Source organism: Sorex fumeus, unplaced genomic scaffold (genome assembly GCF_029834395.1).
Source record: "Sorex fumeus unplaced genomic scaffold, SorFum_2.1 ptg000008l, whole genome shotgun sequence".
Taxonomy (NCBI): Eukaryota; Metazoa; Chordata; class Mammalia; order Eulipotyphla; family Soricidae; genus Sorex; species Sorex fumeus.
In genome coordinates this window covers 77,721,099-77,740,193 of record NW_026606065.1, presented here as the reverse complement: position 1 = coordinate 77,740,193, position 19,095 = coordinate 77,721,099, and the positions used below count along the sequence as shown (strand labels likewise).

The window sequence follows — 19,095 nt, the reverse complement described above, 5'->3', positions numbered from 1 at the left end:
TGGAAAAATTTTAGGTGTAGAGTTTTGTTCATGTTTAAAAATGTTTGATGTTAATACCTGGTATATTAAAGTTGATGTAATTTTAAAACATTTCTCCAGGTTTTCACAAGTTCTTCATAATATTTTTAGTTGTTGTATAAAAACATGTGGGTACACCACATACCAGTTTATTACCAGAAAGTTTTATTTTTGCTACTGTCAATATTTTATTGACTATTTGAATTTGTGCATTGATGCTTCATGCATTAGGGATTGTTTCCCTTTACAGAAATGGGATTACTGGGCAAAAGAGTACATTTTTAAGGTTCCTAATACATACTGACAGATTCCTTTTATCATCTAGACTATGTTTTCACTGTGTGTGCACTCATTTCCTTTCCCCGGATGATTATCTTTCTACTTTATGTTTAGCTAATTTCTTAATACGATCGGTTAAAAAATAAAAGTATCTCTGCCCTGGCAGTCCTGTTGTGATAGCACATTACCCCTAAAACATGAACTGCATTGTAGCTCTGTCCTCCCGTTGTTCATCGATTTGCTCTAGCGGGCACCAGTCGCGTCTCCATTGTGTTTGGCATATTGAATACGCCACAGGGGAGCTTGCCAGGCTCTGCCATGCAGGTGGAATACTCCTGGTAGCTTGCTGGGCTCCGAGAGGGACGGGTTGGCCGCGTGCAAGGCAAATGCCCTACCCGCTGTGCTGTTGCTCCAGCCCAAAACATGAACATATCTTGAAAAAAGTGATACCACAAATAACAATAATAAATAAGTGGAAGTGATCCCTCTAGTTCTATTTATTTTCTCTGAGCTCACTTCTGAGTTGTTCTTGAACACAATACTCTGCAGATGGCTGCAAATCCACAACCTCCAGTTTTGGACCTCTTTCCCTTTGCTAGCAGCTGACTAACTGCCTTGTACTTTACTGAGTTTCTCTTCCGGATCTGTCGCTTCTATTAATGCTTGTCCCGGTTTTCTGGACCCCAAAGCGTAGCTATTTTCTCCTCTCTCATACCCAGCATATGTGTGCTCCTGAGTCCCCAGACTCTGGAACATAACACGCCCTGGATTATCCAATTCTGTAATCCGATTGATTCTCTGTTTTCTTTTTTGTTCTTTCTGCCCCCATTATCAGCATGCTAGTCCAGGATGTTTTTACTTCTTTGGAGTGTTTTGGAGTGACACTTTCTTGACCACCCCCGACCCTTCCAGCATTCACGTCTTCCCTTTTCCCCACCATGCAGTGATCATTCCTTCTCAGTTACCAACTCAGCAGTCTTCAGTAGTTTCTTATTGTTCACTTACAGTTGACTTTTTACGTGTCCGTTCAACATTACCTTTATGTACTGCTTTGCTTTTATTTACGTGGTCTCTTTACCCAGCAGCATCTCCGCTTCCTTTTCTCCGAAACTTACCTATTCATTCTGCAATGACATTTAAGATACTTCCGGGTCGGACATAATCTTCTGGGAACTTAATGCATTTAACCTATATAATATATATATGTATGTGTGTGTGTGTGTATATATATGTATATACTTTTTTTTTTTAAATTTCCCTCTTTCCCCTCTTTGATTCCTTTCATTCTTGTGAGTCAGGGGAGAATAGTAAAGTAAACCTTGTAGGCTCTGGAGCCTCTCTTGCTACTTTTTATTTCTCCCATTCCCTACTTAAGTACTTTTTGTTTGTTCCCCACCTCAGTGCCCCACCCCCAGACTCCACCTCTCACCCCCAGGGGATGCTCAAGGGTTATTCCTGGTTCTGCACTCTTCACTCCTGGTGGTGCTTGGGGAATGCTGAGGATCTAACCTGAGCTGGCTGTGTGCAAGACCAACTCCTCTACTGTCACCCTGGACCCCCTTCAAACTACCTTTGTATTTGAAGCTGAGCTTCATTTTCCTCACCTATAAATCGGTAGTGGTAGTACTGCCCATCTTATAGGACTTCTTTGAGTAATTAATGAGTGTGTATTTAAAACATTACTTAGTACAATACAGGTATTGCTCTTACACTGTGTTAAAAATAAGCCTTCTCAGATCTGAGTTGTTCATTGAGCTGGAGCCCAGTCTCTGCATGCAGAAGGCTTGGGTTCCTTCCCTGACACCTGTTCATCCCCCAGGAACCACAGCTTCAGCTGTGGCCCCCAAACAAAGTGAGTGAAAATGAGATTTCTCCTTTTTTCCTAATTTTCTCAAAGTTAGAGAGTTTTTTTTTTTTTTTGGTCTCAGAGTCCATCATGGGACCTAAGCTTAGTAGACTTTTTAATGAACACCTCTTGAATGAAATTGAAATTTATGGAAAAACCCAGTCGCCTAATGAGCTTTAGCTATTTGGGAGTTTGAAATATGATTGTTGTACAGAATAATTTTTTAAACAACATTAAAGTGAGGTCATTTTTTTCTGTATAAGCTAATATTTGAGTATACTCTTCAATTTTTAATTATAGAGCTTTGGGGGAGAGAGACAATTTTGTAGATAGAAATATCTTTTTTAAAATTAATTAATTTATTTTGCTTTTTGGGTCACACCCAGCGATGCACAGGGGTTACTCCTGGTTCATGCACTCAGGAATCACTCCTGGCCGTGCTCAGGGGACCATATGGGATGCTGGGAATCGAACCTGGGTCAGGCCGCGTGCAAGGCATATGCCCTACCCACTGTACTATCACTCCATCCCCAACTTTTTTTTTTTTTTTAGAAATACATGTTTTAAGCAAAACAATGAAGATTATGAAGTCGTGAGCCTTTGGACACTTAAGATATTTAAGACATAAGTTTTGGTGTTAGAAATAAGCAACAACCAACAATTAATTTTATTGGATACTAATTGGCATGCTATAGAGACAGCCTTCTAAGTGCAGTGTCACAGCATGGAACTGAGCAGTTATGATGTGTAATTTTCTTTCAAGAGTGCCAGATTTAGGCACCAGTCTGAGATTTTTAACATGTACCCTTTTAAAATATAGTATTTAACGTAGTTTTTGGGGGGAATGAATAATTTTTAGTATTGAAAAAATTGGCCAAGATTATTCTGTTGGTCTTGTATATTAAATTTTAACACAATATGCTGTGGTAGTGATGTTGTAGACTTTAACATTCCACATAGTATATGGTTTTGAAAAATTATTGAAGTAGAAATTTGGTTTAAATTGTATCTGTTGACTTGAAACTTTCTGTTTGGGGGTTTTATCCAGCAGTAAAGGGTACTGTGGTACTGGCACTTGAATCTACAGCTCTCTTTGAGCCACCTCCCTGACTTGTGACTTTTAGTAAGATCTTAGAATAGCTCTAAAGCTAGGAGGAAAATACAGGAATTTTTGGTTTTCATGGGAAAAAAATGGAATAAATGTCCATTAGGTATGAGTGTAATTTTTCTGATTCCAAGAAGAGAAAAATCTAGTTTACTTTTTCCCCCCAATAAACACCAACCTCAGTACCCTAAGAAAATGAAATGGAAATTGTATTTCTCTTTTTAAAATTTCATTTGATGATATCGAGTAAGATTTTTTTTCCTCCCTTCTGTTGAGTTTTATAGGAGCTTTGAAATATCTGACAAAGACTCACCTGCTATGCCAGTTAACTTAGGAGGTAAAATTCTCTTTAGTTGCTATTTATATAAAATTTAGGTATATTATCCTACATATTTAACAGAGTGGATAACTTAATTTTGATATTTTTAATATTTTTGTGCAGTAAGATTTATTAATGTTTCCTTTGTCACAAATTTATTTGAAAATTTCAAAATGTTTCTGTTACAAGTCTTTCTCTTCTAGATACAAGTATACTAAAGATTCTAAAAATTAGTTTTTTAATGGATCGGAATTTCAGTAAAAGGAGGAAGGGTATCAAGTAAATATGATAAAATATTTATTAGCTGTACAATGACCCGCTCATCAGCTTACCAGGTCTTACCTCTGATTCTGTTTCATTTGTCTTTGCAGCCTTTCTGTTGAAACATTTGAGAGTTTATGTGAAAGTCTATTCTCTCTGCCTAAGAATTGAAATATTTTTATATCATATAAAAATATGCTTATATTTACCTCTCTTTTCTAAGAAAAAAATTGAAGGAAATGATTGTGGCAAGTAGATTGGCAATGGTGATTAGGAAAATTCAAAGGTACTTATATTTAGTATTCTGGAATTTGAGTGGATAGCATTTCTTTTCCTTTCTACAATGTTAAATTTTATTAAATTTTTAATTTATATATTCTGAAATTGTTCTCCAACAGACTAGACTTGGAGAGGTAAAAGGACTCAAGCAAGGCTACCAGGATTTGACTCTTGAAAGTACCACACTCTGTGATCTTGGCCAAGAAGCTCACCTCTTTTAAATTTTTATTTTTGGGCCACACCTGGCAGTGCTCAGGGCTTTTCTCCTGGCTCTGAGCTCAGGGATCATTCCTGGCAGTGCTCAGGGGAACATATGTAGTGGTAGAGATTGAACCCAGGTGGGCCTCGTGCAAGACAAATGCCCTATCTGCTGTACTATTGCTCCAAGCCTGAGAAACTCAACTTCTGCCTGAGTTTCCACATCTTGAAGTGGCAATGATATGTATTTTATATGCTGACTTGTTGATCTGTAGCGTGCACTTTCTCAACTGTAGACTTTTTGAAAATATTAAGCCATAATAATGCCCAAAGTCATCTCTTGTAAATGATGAAGTGACTTCTTCCCATGCATCTGAAATAACTCTAGTCATGAATCATCCTTAGGAGATTTGAGGAAAACAGATACTCGATCATTTACTGTATGCAGTGGTTATAATGAGGAGCCTAGTTGAGGATTAAATACATTACCACATAGTAAATCACGTGGAATGGGGGGGGGTTATTTAAAAAGTGTTGATTATTGTTGGACTCTGATAAAGGAAGAGGATTTAATTAATCAGAGGTAAAGGGTATTTTCAGTCTGAGAGAAGTTAAAGGTTATCTGAAAGTGTTTTCCATTTCAAACGAGTGTCCAATTACTTCTTGTCTCTGGAACCAAGATGAGCTCTGAAAAGTCAGCTATAAGACTTCACTCAGAAAAGCATGGAACAGTTCAAGAGAGGATATATGTAGGGGATGGGGGGGAGAATGCTTCTTACTAAAAAAAAAAGATCTTGCCTGTAGCAAAGTCTTACAAGTTTACAAATAGATTGAAACTATGTCACTGTCACAGTCCTCCCATTGTTCATGGATTTGCTGGAGCGGGCCCAGCAACATCTCCATTGTGAGACTTGTTACTGTGTTTGGCATATCGAATATGTCACGGGTAGCTTGCTGGGCTTTGCTGTGCAGGCGAGATACTCTTGGGAGCTTGTGGGGCTCTCCGAGAGGGGCGGAGGAATCAGACTCGGGTCAGCCTTGTCGGCCACGTGCAAGCCAAACGCCCTACCTGCTATGCTATGAGAAAGAAAAATTTTAGAGCAAGAGATAGCAAATGTAAATTAACTGTGTACTTCAGGTGTGTGAAATTGTGTGTATGGGTGTTCGTGTTATATTTTGTGTTGTACGTACAGGGAAGATTGAGAGACATTTCATTTGATGCAGTTTTAGGTCGGGTGAGCTCTAAAAGTGACTGAGAATAGAAGTCATTGGTGTAATTGGGAGAGAGCTGTTTTACTGGCTTATCACCCATGGGCATGCATCACTGCTTCCCCATCTCCACCTCAAATATATAGTTTTAATTTGATATTTACCCGTTTATGGCTTTCATGCAGGTAATACGCTTATTAAGTTTTGTTTTGGGGCTTTATTTCCTGCAATAGATTACTGTCCGGTCATCCTACACTCAGTCTACCTTGCATTTTTATCTTGCAGGTCACTCTTAGGATCCTTTTGTCTCAGCTGTTCCACTTGACCTCCCAATATGCATTATGTTCACTTGCTCTCAGCTCAGCCTCTGTGACTAAGTGTAACCGGATGTGGATTGAAAGAGTTTATTTCTGGGGCATTCAGCAGTAGGGGTAGTTGCTAATTTGACAGTTTTTATTCAGAACTTCTAGTTGGCGTACTGTTTTCTTCTGATGATCAGTTCCCTATTTTGTACCCTAATTCAGCTTCCTGGGTTACTTTTATTTCTCTGCAGGATACATGCATTGTAAGCCTAAAACTGTTCTTAGAATTAAGAGGGTATCTCTGATGTCTCTGTTACTTTATACTCTAACTCCCTGGTACCAGCCACTTACCTAATTATTACCTGGCAGGGATTTAAGTTTTCTACTGCTAAATTTGTTGATACTTTTTGGTTCACTGCCTCCCAATTTCTGATGCTGAATCACATCCCTTCCAGTTCAACTGTGGGAATCTCTAGCTGGCACTGCTTGAAAAATGACAATGGCAGAGCATAATGGATGAGGCTTCTCTTGAAAAGGAAGCAACCACCTGAGTCAGTGTCATTAACTATTTGAGATAAAGGCCATAGGGAGCAACTGAGGAAGTCTTGGCTTTAAGATTCTTTTGACTGAGACTATATTGTAGAACTTTAGGGAGAAAATTGAGGGAATTCATTACCTGTTGATGATAAGATAACCTATAATGGTTCTAAAGGAATGAAAAAAATTGATCCAGTAATGGTATATAGGGAGTGGCCAGCTAATCAACCAATAATGAGTATAATATTACTAAACAGCTGTGGAATAAATTTGATAATGCTTAGATCTCATAAAATGTGGAGACCCAGAAGCAAACTGGCTAATATCATGTATATAAAATTCTTTTCAGGATAATATTGCACAAAGGGTTAAAGCAGTTGATAAAAAAAGTACATCCGGCATGGCAAAATAAACCAAAACAGTCACGGTCACGGTCACAGTCCTCCCATTATTCATCGATTTGCTCGAGCGGGCCCAGTAACCTCCCCATCATGAGACTTGTTGTTACTGGGTTTGGCATATTGAATACATCACGGGTAGCTTGCCAGGCTTTGCTGTGCAGGCGAGATACTCTCAATAGCTTGCCGGGCTCTCCGAGAGGAGCGGAGGATTCGAACCCGGCTGGGCTGGCTGCGCGCAAGGCAAATGCCCTGCCACTGTGCTATTGCTCCAGCCCCCAAACCAAACCAAAACATATAGGAGATAAAGTCTGAAAGAATTTAGAATTTCTACCTAATTTAAGAATTAGGTAGACCGCAGATTGAGAATAATACTGAGGCTGACATATGAGGAGCTCTAGAATTGGGTCAAAAATTAGATGTGAGCTTTCTAGCAGCCAGTGTAAAGAAGCAAGAGATAATTGCTGGTTCCAATGCTGTTAACACATAAAACAAAGGAGTTAATTAGGCACCAAGCAAGAGTTATTGGAATCGAAAATATATTTGCCTATTCTGAGAACTTATTAATTAATGAAAATGAAGAATGTGCTGTGGGTCAGCATATAGAGATCTAAGAGAAAATATTAGCCTTGATAATAAAGTTATAAGAAAAATTTTAAAAAACTTTATAGAAAGATAAAAAAAGTTTTATAGAAATTTATGCTTTGGTCTCACAGGAAAGATGCATGCTCCATTTATTTATCTATTTATTTATTGCTTTTTTGGTCACACCCAGCAATGCTCAGGGGTTCCTCCTGGCTTTGCACTCAGGAATTATTCCTGGTGGTGCTTGGGGGCCATGTGGATCAAACCCGGGTCGGCTGTGTGCAAGGCAAATGCCCTACCCGCTGTACTATTGCTCCGGGCCTGCATGCTCCATTCTTTCAGAAGTTTAAAGAAATTAGATGTCAAGTTGACATAGCTAACTTAATTAAAGCAATATGAGTGAAACTTACTCCATAGACAATGAAAATTTATAACCATAATTTGTTATTCAAGTATACTATTGTATGAGTAATAATTACAAGTTGTAGATGCAATTAGAAGGGAAAAATAGGGAAAACTATCTATGAAAAATACTCTGAAAGAATCTAGTTTCCAGTCTGTTATTTAATAGCAGTCAAATGATTTGAGTGAGAGAGCATAGTGGCATGCCTTGGGGAGCGGATCTCTGGGCATAGTGGGACAGGAGTGAGCATAATTGTAACTCCAGAGACTGAAAGGGAATTTTATTTCTGGTAGGGGAGAAAATATTTTATTTTTTATATTTTAGATTTTTCATCTAGAAATGAAGGGATTATATCTTGAATGTGGACACATATATTATTTCTTTAGATTTACCTGGAATATTCTTCTAACAAAATTAAAAAGTTTTTGATGCATTAAATGTATTGTTCAGATCAGATGTTCTTGTTTTAATTAGTTTGGGAATGAATTGCTAAGCAGAAATATTGCACAAACATTTTGCTAATTATTCTCTCAGATATTGGCCAGCATGAAGACTTGATGATCAAGTAGCAAAGCCTGAACAGTTCTAGGAATTATTTTTTTGGTGTGAAGATCCAAATGGGTGAACATTTTGCTGAACAGGGTATATTAGATGCACAATACACTGCCTTTACTGTCTACTTGGGCATTAGCCTATAGGAAAGTAAGCCAATTATAGCGCTGTAAAATTGGCTTTATACAATAAGTATATTACAAATAAATGCTCAAATACATCTTTGGTCTGCTCTGAAAATAGTTAGGATCTGGGGAACTAACCTCTTCTAAGGGTTAAGATTTTTGGTTGAGTTTTAAAGTTACTGCCTTGGACAAGAATCTCCCAGTTCAAAGTATAGAGCCTTAGATATTTGAAGCAGGTTGAGAATAGTGTAGAAGGGCAGAAAGGTAGAAACGGGCTAGAATAGTAAATAGATTATCACCCTTTGTAGAGGACAATGAATTTCACATTTTATCCTAAAAATTGTAGGGAGGTTTGGAAGGATTTTGAATAGGAAAATAGGAGCCCTTTGCAGTTTGGAAAACTGGATCTGGCAGCAATTTAGAAAAGGAAGTTTATGCTGGCAACAGGACTCCCTGAGATATTGTTGTAATTGGCAGGCAATACGTCATAGGGGCAGATAGACCTGGGAATGGAACCCAGTGATCAAGCTCCTGCCTTAGATGTGAGACTCTGCTTAATTCCAGGCACCACAAAATAAAGGAAAGACATTCTAAAGGAAAGATAGAATGTACTTTGACTCAGCATCAGATGAGATGTGAGAGTGGGGGAAGGGGATCGAAGAGAATTTGTGGGGTCTTTTTTTTTTGGACATAAGTCATGGGTTTTTATTTTAAATTGAGGTGAAATTCAATTTAACATACACAGCTTGAAATTAACCATTTTAAAGTGTACAGTTTGGTGGTATTTAGTGCATTCACAGTACTCTGGAACCACTGCCTAATCAAATTTCAAAATATTTTCATCACCCCATAAGAAGACTACTTATGAGCAACACTGGTCCTTGGCCTGACTCTTAGAAACTTCTAATACACTTTCTGTTTCTATGTGTTTACCTGTTCAGAATATCTCAGATGAATGCCATGAGCCTATATGTTCCCTCCTTTATCTGACTTTTAATGAGACCCATCCACCTTATAGCAGAGGCACTTATCTCTTTTAGGTGTTTTTACACCTTTATTTTATTTATTTATCCCACCCTCTCCCCCCTTCCACACCCAACACAAATACACACACTTTACTTAAACACCATGGTTTGCAAAGTTCATGATGATTTGTTACAGGCACTCAATATTCCAACACCAATCCCACCACCACTGTCACCTCCCCTCCACCATTGTCTCCATTTTACCTTCCCCGGTAGCAGGCCCACAATATTTTATATTGCTTGTCACCACTGAATGGCTGATGAAATGATCAAAAATTATTTCTGTAAAACAAAATTTGTGAAAATTGTTGTCTCTCCTTGTCTGAGGGTTTACTAAGCAGTTGTTGCAAGTTAAGGCTTCTGTGTTAATGTTTTTGTTAGTTGAGCCTGGTTCTCTTCTACATTCCATTCCATCCAATCTGGTTTAGGCACTTCTGTTTATAATAGCTGAATAATATCCCATTTATGTGTAAACCTCATTTGTGGTGTTCATCTGCTTATGACCATTGAGTTGTTCACATTTTTGAGTTATTGTGAGTTGTGTCGATCTGACCATACATAATCAGGTATTTGAGTACCTGTCTTTCACTTCTTTTAGATTGACACCTAAGGATGGAATTCCTGGGTCATGTGGTCTTCTGTGTTGAGTTCTTTGAGAAGCCACAAACTTGTTTTCTACAGTTTATATTTTCTGCAGTTTATATTCCCACCAACATTGTATGAGGGTTCTAATTCTTCCACCCTCTCGCAACATTAATTTTCTGGATTTTTAATTATAAGCATCCTGGTGAGAGTGAAAGTGATACCTCCTTGAGGTTTTAATTTTGCATTTCTCCTATGGAAAATGATGTTGAGTATTTTTCAGGTGTTTGTTAGCCATTTGTGTGTCTTGATTCCACTTCTAGAGATATAACCCGAAGATCTGTTCAGTAGGCATCAGACCCTTATAAGTGATTTATAGCTAGTAGGTTATTTTAAAACTTTCTTGATGATGTTATTTAATCCACAGAAGTTTGACTTTTGATTAAGTCTAATTTTTACAATTTTTTTACCCCCCCCCCTTTGTTTTTCTGAGCTTTTGCTACTTTATAAATCTATTGCCAAATCAAAGTTCATGAAAGTTCATTCAATGCTTTGCTCTGGGAATTTTATAATTTTTTGTCAGGTGTGGGAGACACTCCTTGGACACTCCCAAAAAGTGCTCTGGTGACCCAGAGTCAGTTTCTGGTGCTGTTTGTTCTGGCACTGCTTGGACCGAGATACGTGAACATTCCCAAGATCAGTCCATTGACACTTGGAGGACCATGCAGTACCCCAAATCAAACTCTGGGCCTCCCTAGTCCCATATGCACTCCAGCCCTTTGATGTATCTTCCTAGCCCCTAGATTCTCTGTTTCGTTGTTTCCTTTGGGCAGCACCCAGCAATGCTCAGCAGTTACTCCTGGCTCTGCACTTCTGGTGGTGCTTGGGGAACCATATGAGATGCTGTGAATCCAACCTGCACTGCTGCAGGTAAGGCAAATGGCCTACCTGCTGAACTCTCTCTCTGGCTCCAAGCTTTCAGTATTTTTGAAACACTGGCTTGGCTCTCTGCTTAGCCATTTTCTGCAGAAATTGGAGTAGGTGAATTGAGGGCAAGCACCAGTTAGCTCATTGAGCTGTGTCCTTGGACCATTTTATTCAGATTTTGAAAAATGGAGCACCACTAGTATTCTAAAATCCCCTCTCAACTACTTCTTAGATACTATTCCATTTTTCTCACTGATGTTAAAATTCTGCATACTAATAATTCTACCATTTTTGTCTGCTTTGAACTTTGTAGAATTGTTATACTAATGTATTGTTTTATTTGCTTTTTTCTTATTCAGTATTAAGTTTTTGACATTCTTTTGTATTGTTGATTTCAATAGCAATATATTCACTTACACAAATACTACATAGTTATAAAAATTATTTTTGATTTCTTATCCTTTTCATAGCTATGTGTGTCATTTGTTTGAAGATTTATGAATAATGCAGTTGCAAATATTTTTTGCATATGTCATTTGGTGCACACTTCTTTATATATCTGTTGGGTATATTTCCAGGAGGAATTGGTTAGTTTCTGGTTTGGGTATCCTGGTTTCCAAAGGATGTTTTCACATCTGCCTGCTGTGTAGGAGTGCTGCAGTGGTGCCACATCCCATTTATGCCTTATTTTAGCCCACTTGTTAATTTTTCCTATATTAGCAATCTTGGTGCTATGTTGTGTTAAATTGCATTTTCCTTATTACCAATGTGATCAAGGATAGATAGGTGATAAAGATAGCAAACAAAAAGGCTATTTGGATATGTTATTTTGTAAAGTGCCAGTTCAAGGCTCTTGCCCAACTTTCCATTAGGTTGTCTTATTGATTTTTAAATATTCCTGAAACAAGCTCTTTGATGAATAATAAATAACACTTCTTACAGTATTCCATATCTCTTCTTTTTCTTTTTATTTTCTTTTAATGAACATAAATTCCCCTTTTCATCCTTTCATCATTTCCTGTATAGTTAAAGCTTTTGTGTCCAAATTATGAAATTTTCGCCTATACCCAAGATAGTCTATCTTCTACAAGCAGATTCACCTTTCATATTTACAGCTATAGGCTTCTGATTTGCTTTTTTAGTATGATGTAAGATAAAGGATCGGGAACAATTGTTTTCCCTACTCAAGGGCAGCCAAGTGAGTGAAAGGATTGTTCTTTCTTTTTGTAGTGCTCTTTGTTACAAATTCATATATACAGAGTCTGTTGCTGTCTTTAGTCTTTCAGTAGGCTATTGTTAACATTTTTTATATCAGGGAAATTCGTTTCTTCCATCATATTTTTAAAGATTCCAGGCTATTATGGGATTCTTGTTGTTTTATAGAATTTTAATGGGTTCTCATAAAACCATTTTGTGATTTTGATGAGATGCAACTGAGTCTACAGGAGCCATTTTACCAGTTTATGATCTTGTTTTCATTTTTTTTGGTTTTTATATGTGTTTTATATAAGTATATATAATATAAGTATCCATCTCAGTAAAGTTCTGTGTATCTTGTTAAATTTGGATTGTACTGTTTCATTGCTTTTGTAAATGGTGCTTTCTTGAAAGTTTTCCTGCATATGTGTGTATATAGAATACATATTCTGTATAGAATATATGGATATGTATATATACATTGATGTTACAATGTATAGAAAATGAAAGTAGATGGGACTGGGTGAGAGGGAACTGTTCTTCCTTGTTAGTCATTAGCATATTCTGTTAGTCATTATATATTGTTAGTATTGTTATATTGTTAGTATATTGTTAGTATTGTATATTCTGCATAGTTTTAAATTATTTTGTAGTAGTACATGAAAATCTTATTGTAAATTCTGGAGATTCTCGAGGAATCTTTTTCCTTAATTAATTATAGAAAAAACTTCAAATTCTCAGGCTGTAACTACAAAACATTCAGATAGTATTTGAGTTATTTTCACCTATTCTCTCTTCTTTATTTTTTCAAACTTATTGATAGTATGCCTCTCTGTTCATTTGTTAAAAATTTTATAACTCTGCTGGGTGGGGTATCATCTGGCTTAAGTGAGGGGCTACTCCCAGCTCTGTGCTCAGCGTTGCTTCCAGTGATGCTCAGTAACACCATCTGGTCCTGGAGATAAACCCAGGCCTCCTGCAGGTGCTCAGCCCTTTGAGCTCTCTCCAGCCACTACATTTGTAATGATTAATTCTGTCTTTAATACCTATTTTTTTTTCTTGCTGGCCTAAACTGTCATAAACATTGTAGATCTCATCACCTCTGTTCGAAATGGGGGTGAGAGATAGTCCAGTGCTTGAAAATTAGGTTGGAAATTGAATCATGTAGGATGTTGTTAAAAGTGGGTTTTTTTACTTACAATAGCCTGGGTTGCCTATGTGCAAATGTTCTGGTAACGTAAGGACAGTTATTTTAAAATATTAGATGGTGTGTGAGCGCCATCTACTGTTAAATAAAAATCATCTTCATGTACATTTGGAATTTGCCCTGCGCCATAATCCAAGGCAAAAGCTGAAGGTGTTCTTGCTTAGTTGGTTTCTTAGAAGCTGGCATTTTCCGTATCTTTGCTTAAGGCTGACTTTTTTTTTTTAGTTTGCTTCATAAGTATTCTCAGTTAAGCAGCTTATTTTCTACAAATCTCTTGAGAGTTCAGGATTTTAAACAAGCTAACTGACTATATAATATCTTTGTTTCACAATGTTCTGATTGATTGACCTCAGTTACAAAGAGACTGATGGCTTAAAAGTATAGTTTAAATTAAATGTCTTGTTAATATTAGCCATGGAAAACTGTCTGAGTACATTGCTTTTTCTTTAGTCAACTGAATGTTCAGAACTGCACCCCATGGTATTTAAGGAATTTAGAGAAAACTTGTGTATAATAAATACACCATTTTCTTTGAGTTAATTTTTTTAAAAGAAAATTATTGCAGAAAATAGCTTTACCCAGTGCACTGATAAGCGCATGAGCTTCAAAGCTCCTTTTCTGAGTTTTAAGTATTGCTACTTTGCTATGTATTCCCTTTAAGACCATTAACTTTGACTTCTCTGTGCCTCAATTTTTCATCTATAAATGTGAATAATAATGTCTGTTAGGTGAAATGTGAGATGTAATTGAAATAGTTCTTCTAAAGCACTTGCTATTGTTACTGGCATATAATAAATGTTCAATAAAAGTCGCCATCATTTTAGTCAGTATTTTTATTACCTTGTCAATTCAGAGTATTTCAGCTCATATGTGGGAGGGAGGAGTTCTGAAAAGCTCCGCCTGCTTTGTACTTAAAGGTGACTCATGGTGGTACTTGGGGGACCATATGCAACGCTGCTTGGAAAGCAACGCATGTACTGTCTTTTCATCCCCTCAAGAAAGTTATTTATAGGTAGCAAATGAATACTTTTAAAAAATAAAATGGGTAGCCCAAGAAATTGAATGCTTAGAATGTTTACTACTTGTTTCTGCACATCCTTAGGGTAAAGGAGAGTGTGCTAGTGCGGACAGAACAAGGCCTTTTGGGCTTTTAGCCCAGATACCAGTAATGTAACCATCTCCCAGAACAATTGACCCTCTCTAAAGCTCAGTTTCTTCATCTGAAAATGGTTTGTTTTGATTAAATTTATACACGATCACAATCATCCCGTAGTTCGTCAACTGCCTCGAGCAGGCCCCCCAGTAATGTCTCCTTCGTCCTAGCCCTGAGATTTTAAAAAGTGCCATATTCAAGGCTCTTTCAGGGTTAGGAGAATGAGGCCCGTCATTGTTACTGGTATTTAGCATATTGGGTACGCCATGGGGAGTTTTCCAGACTCTGCTGTGTGGGCAGGATACTTTCGGTAGCCTGCCAGTTTGTCCAAAGTAAGAATGAGATAATAAGATGTCCGGGAACTGGGTTTTATAGTCTCTGGGTCATGGCCGTTGATGGGATTACACGGCGCTGGGGGTCAGTTGGTGGGTGTGACCCCTACCTACTGGAAGGTGGAGGATCTGGATGGAGGATGCTCAGCCCTGATCCGAGCAGGCTTGGAGATCTCAGCCCCGGGACCGGCATGCCTTTGTTCCTCTGCCAGTACCTTCATGCATGTGGAGAGTGATCTCAGCATGGTTGTGGCTGGTTCTGGAGGTCTTCGGTGGCTGGGGCTCTGCTCGGGGCGAGGAGGGAAACTCAACCCGCCCCCCTCCAAAGGGGCCCCGGCGAGGACAGCTAGTAGAAAACATATCCTTAAAATTAAGTAACTAATAACTTACACGGTATGTATAAATCCATCTTTCTTGGTGCCTGGTAGACTGACAACACAGTATTCTTTCCGTTACTGCATAATCCAAGGACATCTATTTCTATAGTTTGGGTTGGTGCTATACATGCTTAAATGGGAAGACATTATATACCCTTTCCAGTGGACAGGGTACAATTGAAATTTAAGAAGGACACAGAGAAAGTACAATCTCCTCGAGGGTTATAACTTAGAAACAATAGTTGGCTTTAGTGTACTGGCTTTCCCAGAGCTTTTCCAATGGTCAGTCCTATGCTTCATTTTTTGAACTTGGACATTGTGTTCCGAAGGTTGGGCTTGCTGATTGTCAGTACCAAAGTGCACTTGCCATTTATTTGCCATTTATTGTGTTCCGATGTTTTATGGAATGTGTTGGTTTTGCTTATTTCATTGCTTCTTTCTGTTCATAGATCTCTTGAGGCAAAGTAAAAGGTTTTCTTTCTTTCTCTTGCTGTAATATTCAGAGGATGTCTATCTTGAGGAAGGCCTTGCAGGAAATTTATGTTTACCTCTACACTATCCAAATAGATATTTATGTTGTTATGCTCACACGTATATTGTTGCTAGTTCACTGCAAGAATTCTCACCTAGCACGGTAGATGCATCCTATATATTTATTTAGATCTAATGAGCTTTTTTTGTTTGTTTCTGGGTGGTATAAATAAAAGGAAAAACTATATACCTTCCTAGGATGTGTGAAACAAAGAGTGAGTTTTTCATAAGCTTGTTTTGGAATGTGTTATTAAATTTGCTGCCTTTGCTTTCATTACATAAAGAATTGCTGGACAGTCTAAAATGTGGGGGAAATTCCATAAATGTATCCAATAATTTTACATTTTTCAAAGTCTGAGCCATCATATGTATTCTCTATGAGAACATTAATCAAGTATGTGCACTCTGACATCATGCTTCCTGACTCCAATGTGACTCAAAAAATTATTTATTTCTGTCCTTCTGTGTTTCATTTTTGTCTTTCTACCTGTAAAATGAATGACATACAAAAAAATACTCAGGACAGTGTAACTTCAATGGTGGTACTGCTAACTATTTGATTCCCCCACCCCACTCCTGTGGGTAACATTAGAAATAAAAATTTCTGGAATCTTCTGGTATTTCTAAATGAGTGTCCTGATTTGATTATTTAAAGTAGTTCAAATTTTAAGTTCTGTCTTAGCCTTCACAAGGAATCTGGTGAGGTCACTTTACTTTCACGTAAGGATTTTAGTTTTTAAGTAGGCACGGTACTTGATGTATTCTCCAGCATTCCTTTTCTGTCCTTCACTCATGTCTGACTTCAAAGCAGCACTGGCGCGACACGTTCCCTGAGAGGGAGAAGCACACATGCTCCCTGCCTCTGTGCATAGCGTGTCACTGGGGCTTCTTGCAGGCCTCCTTGCCTTTAATCCCAGGGTGGTTGCCTTCTGCCAAGCAGTGGGTTGCAGTTGATGGGCATGTTTGATGGGGAGACCTCAGCTCAGCTCATCAAGGTCAGGAAAGGCTCACTCGGGAAGGCACTTAGGTTCAGACTTGAATATAATGTGTCACAGACATCTGCAGACTGATGTTTAGCTAGCTAGAGGTAGAAGAGCGCTCTTGTCACATCAAAAATTGTTCGTGTTACATATATTTAGTAGATCCATTTGAATTTATGGTATTATTGTATAATACTTTTAAAATATTATTTTGGATATATAATTTTACCATTGGTTTCCAATGGTAGAATTATGTGTGTGTATGGTGAATATAAATTTACATTTTTTATATATGTTGCATTATAATTCATAAAAGGAGGAAAATCATGAGTAACTCTTAAGGTTTGGAATCATACCCATCAGTGCTTAGGACCTATTCCTGACTCTATGCTCTATGCTCTATGCTCTCTCTCTCTCTCTCTCTCTCTATCTATATATATGTGTATGTGTGTGTGTGTGTGTGTGTGTGTGTGTGTGTGTGTGTATACTGCATCTACCTCCAATACTGCAGTGTGTGTGTATGTGTGTGTGTGTGTGTATTGCATCTACCTCCAGTTCTAGTCGTCTCTTGATGAACATTTAAATTATTCTAGTTCCTTGACATATATATACATACACATATATATACATATATATATACATATATATATATACTGCATCTATCTCCATACTGCATCTACCTCCAATACTCCAGTACCATTTAGCAGTCACAAATTGGCTCCCTTTACCCATTCTTCCCTCACCCTTCCCCTTTCCCACTGGTCACTGACATTTGGATCTTTGAGTGTTTTGCCCTCAAGGTGTTTAGTTGTTGTTTTGTTAGCTCATTTGCTTTACTTCTTTATATTTCAGTAGGAGTGAAACTCTCCGCTATGGGCCCTTGTCTTTCTTACGGACTTCTCTGCATAATCACCCGAAATTTCATCCAAATCATGCCCGTAAAGGGCAAGGTTTTATTTTCAGTAGCTGAGTTGTAATCACTGATTATAGCACATTGACTTCATCCAGTCACCTCTTGGAGATGTTTATTTTTAAAATAAAATAAAATTGTTTATTGTTCAGGGGCCAGAGAGATACTACAATGGGTATGACACTTGCCTTGCATACGACTGACCAGGGTTCAATCCCCGGCATCCCAAATGGTACCCTGACCACCGCCAGGAGTGATTTCCTGAGTATAGAGCTAGGAGTCATCCATGCGCACTGCCGGGTATGGCTCCCAAGCAAACAAACAAAAATTGTTTATTGTTCACTCATTTCTTGTGGTTGACACAGTTGTCTGGTGATGGGGATTGCACACATGCCTCACAGTTCTGCTTGGACAGTTTTAGCTGTGGTGCTTGCCAGGGGTCACATCAGGTTGTGTTACTTGCACATTTAGCTGCAGTGTTTGCAGAGATTTTGCATGTCTTTAGTTGTGATTCATGTGTGCTTGTTGTGGGGTACACTCTTAATTAAGCACATCTGTTATGGCTGTGATGCTTGTTGGGGGTCATTGTGGTGCTGCTTCTGCCTGGCCCTGGTGCATTCACATCATTAGGTGTTGCATTTACACACACCTGGCTGTGGTGTGGCTGGAAGTTGTTGGGGTGCTGGGGATCAGACAGCAGAACTACCAGGCTGAAAGAGTAGAGCTGCCAGGATCATGCTTTGGACATGTGGTACCAGGGATTGAAGTTGGCAATCATGTGCCTGCACGGCAGCCACTCGAAGCCGTGGTGCTGTTCCTCTCGGCCCGTTCTAGTCGTCTCTTGATGAGCATTTAAATTATTCTAGTTCCTTGACTATTATGAATAGTACTGCTGTGCTATATAATAATATAATGGTAATATAGTGGTAATGTAATCTTTCCTCAGTAAAATCTTTAGTTATTATGAAAAAGAATTTTAAGGTACTTTAAGTTATTAGATATAAAACATAAATTCTGTTCTAGTTAATTATGATGTTAAAATGACAGATGGACTTTAAATATAGTCATTTACTCTTGCTAATCCAGGGGTGAAAACATGTGGCATATAAATAATTGTCACCGCTTCCTTTTTAAAAATGTACCAGGACACTTAATTTCTGTTTTGATGTCTTGATACTATTTATTGTATGATAACCCATAAAAAGAGGAAAATCATGAGTTATTCTTATGTTTTGGGGGGTACATCCATTGGTACTTAGGGCTTACTCCTGACTCAGTGCTCAGGGATTATGTCTGGTGGGAGCCCTATGGGATACTGGGAATTCAATCTGGGTCAACTGTGTAGAAAAGGCAAGCACCCAGTCCCCTATTCTACCTCCCCAGCTCTTTCTTTTTTATTATCGCCAATATATTTGGTGTACTGAGAGCCTTAAAAGTGAATTTTGAAAGTTTTTTCAT

At 38.1% G+C, this 19,095-nt stretch overlaps 1 protein-coding gene across 1 annotated transcript in view; it reads left to right on the top strand.

Annotated features, from left to right (window-relative positions):
• TSC22D1 (TSC22 domain family member 1) overlaps positions 1-19,095 on the top strand; it is a 114,071-nt gene that overhangs the window by 56,984 nt on the left and 37,992 nt on the right. The window lies entirely within an intron of this gene.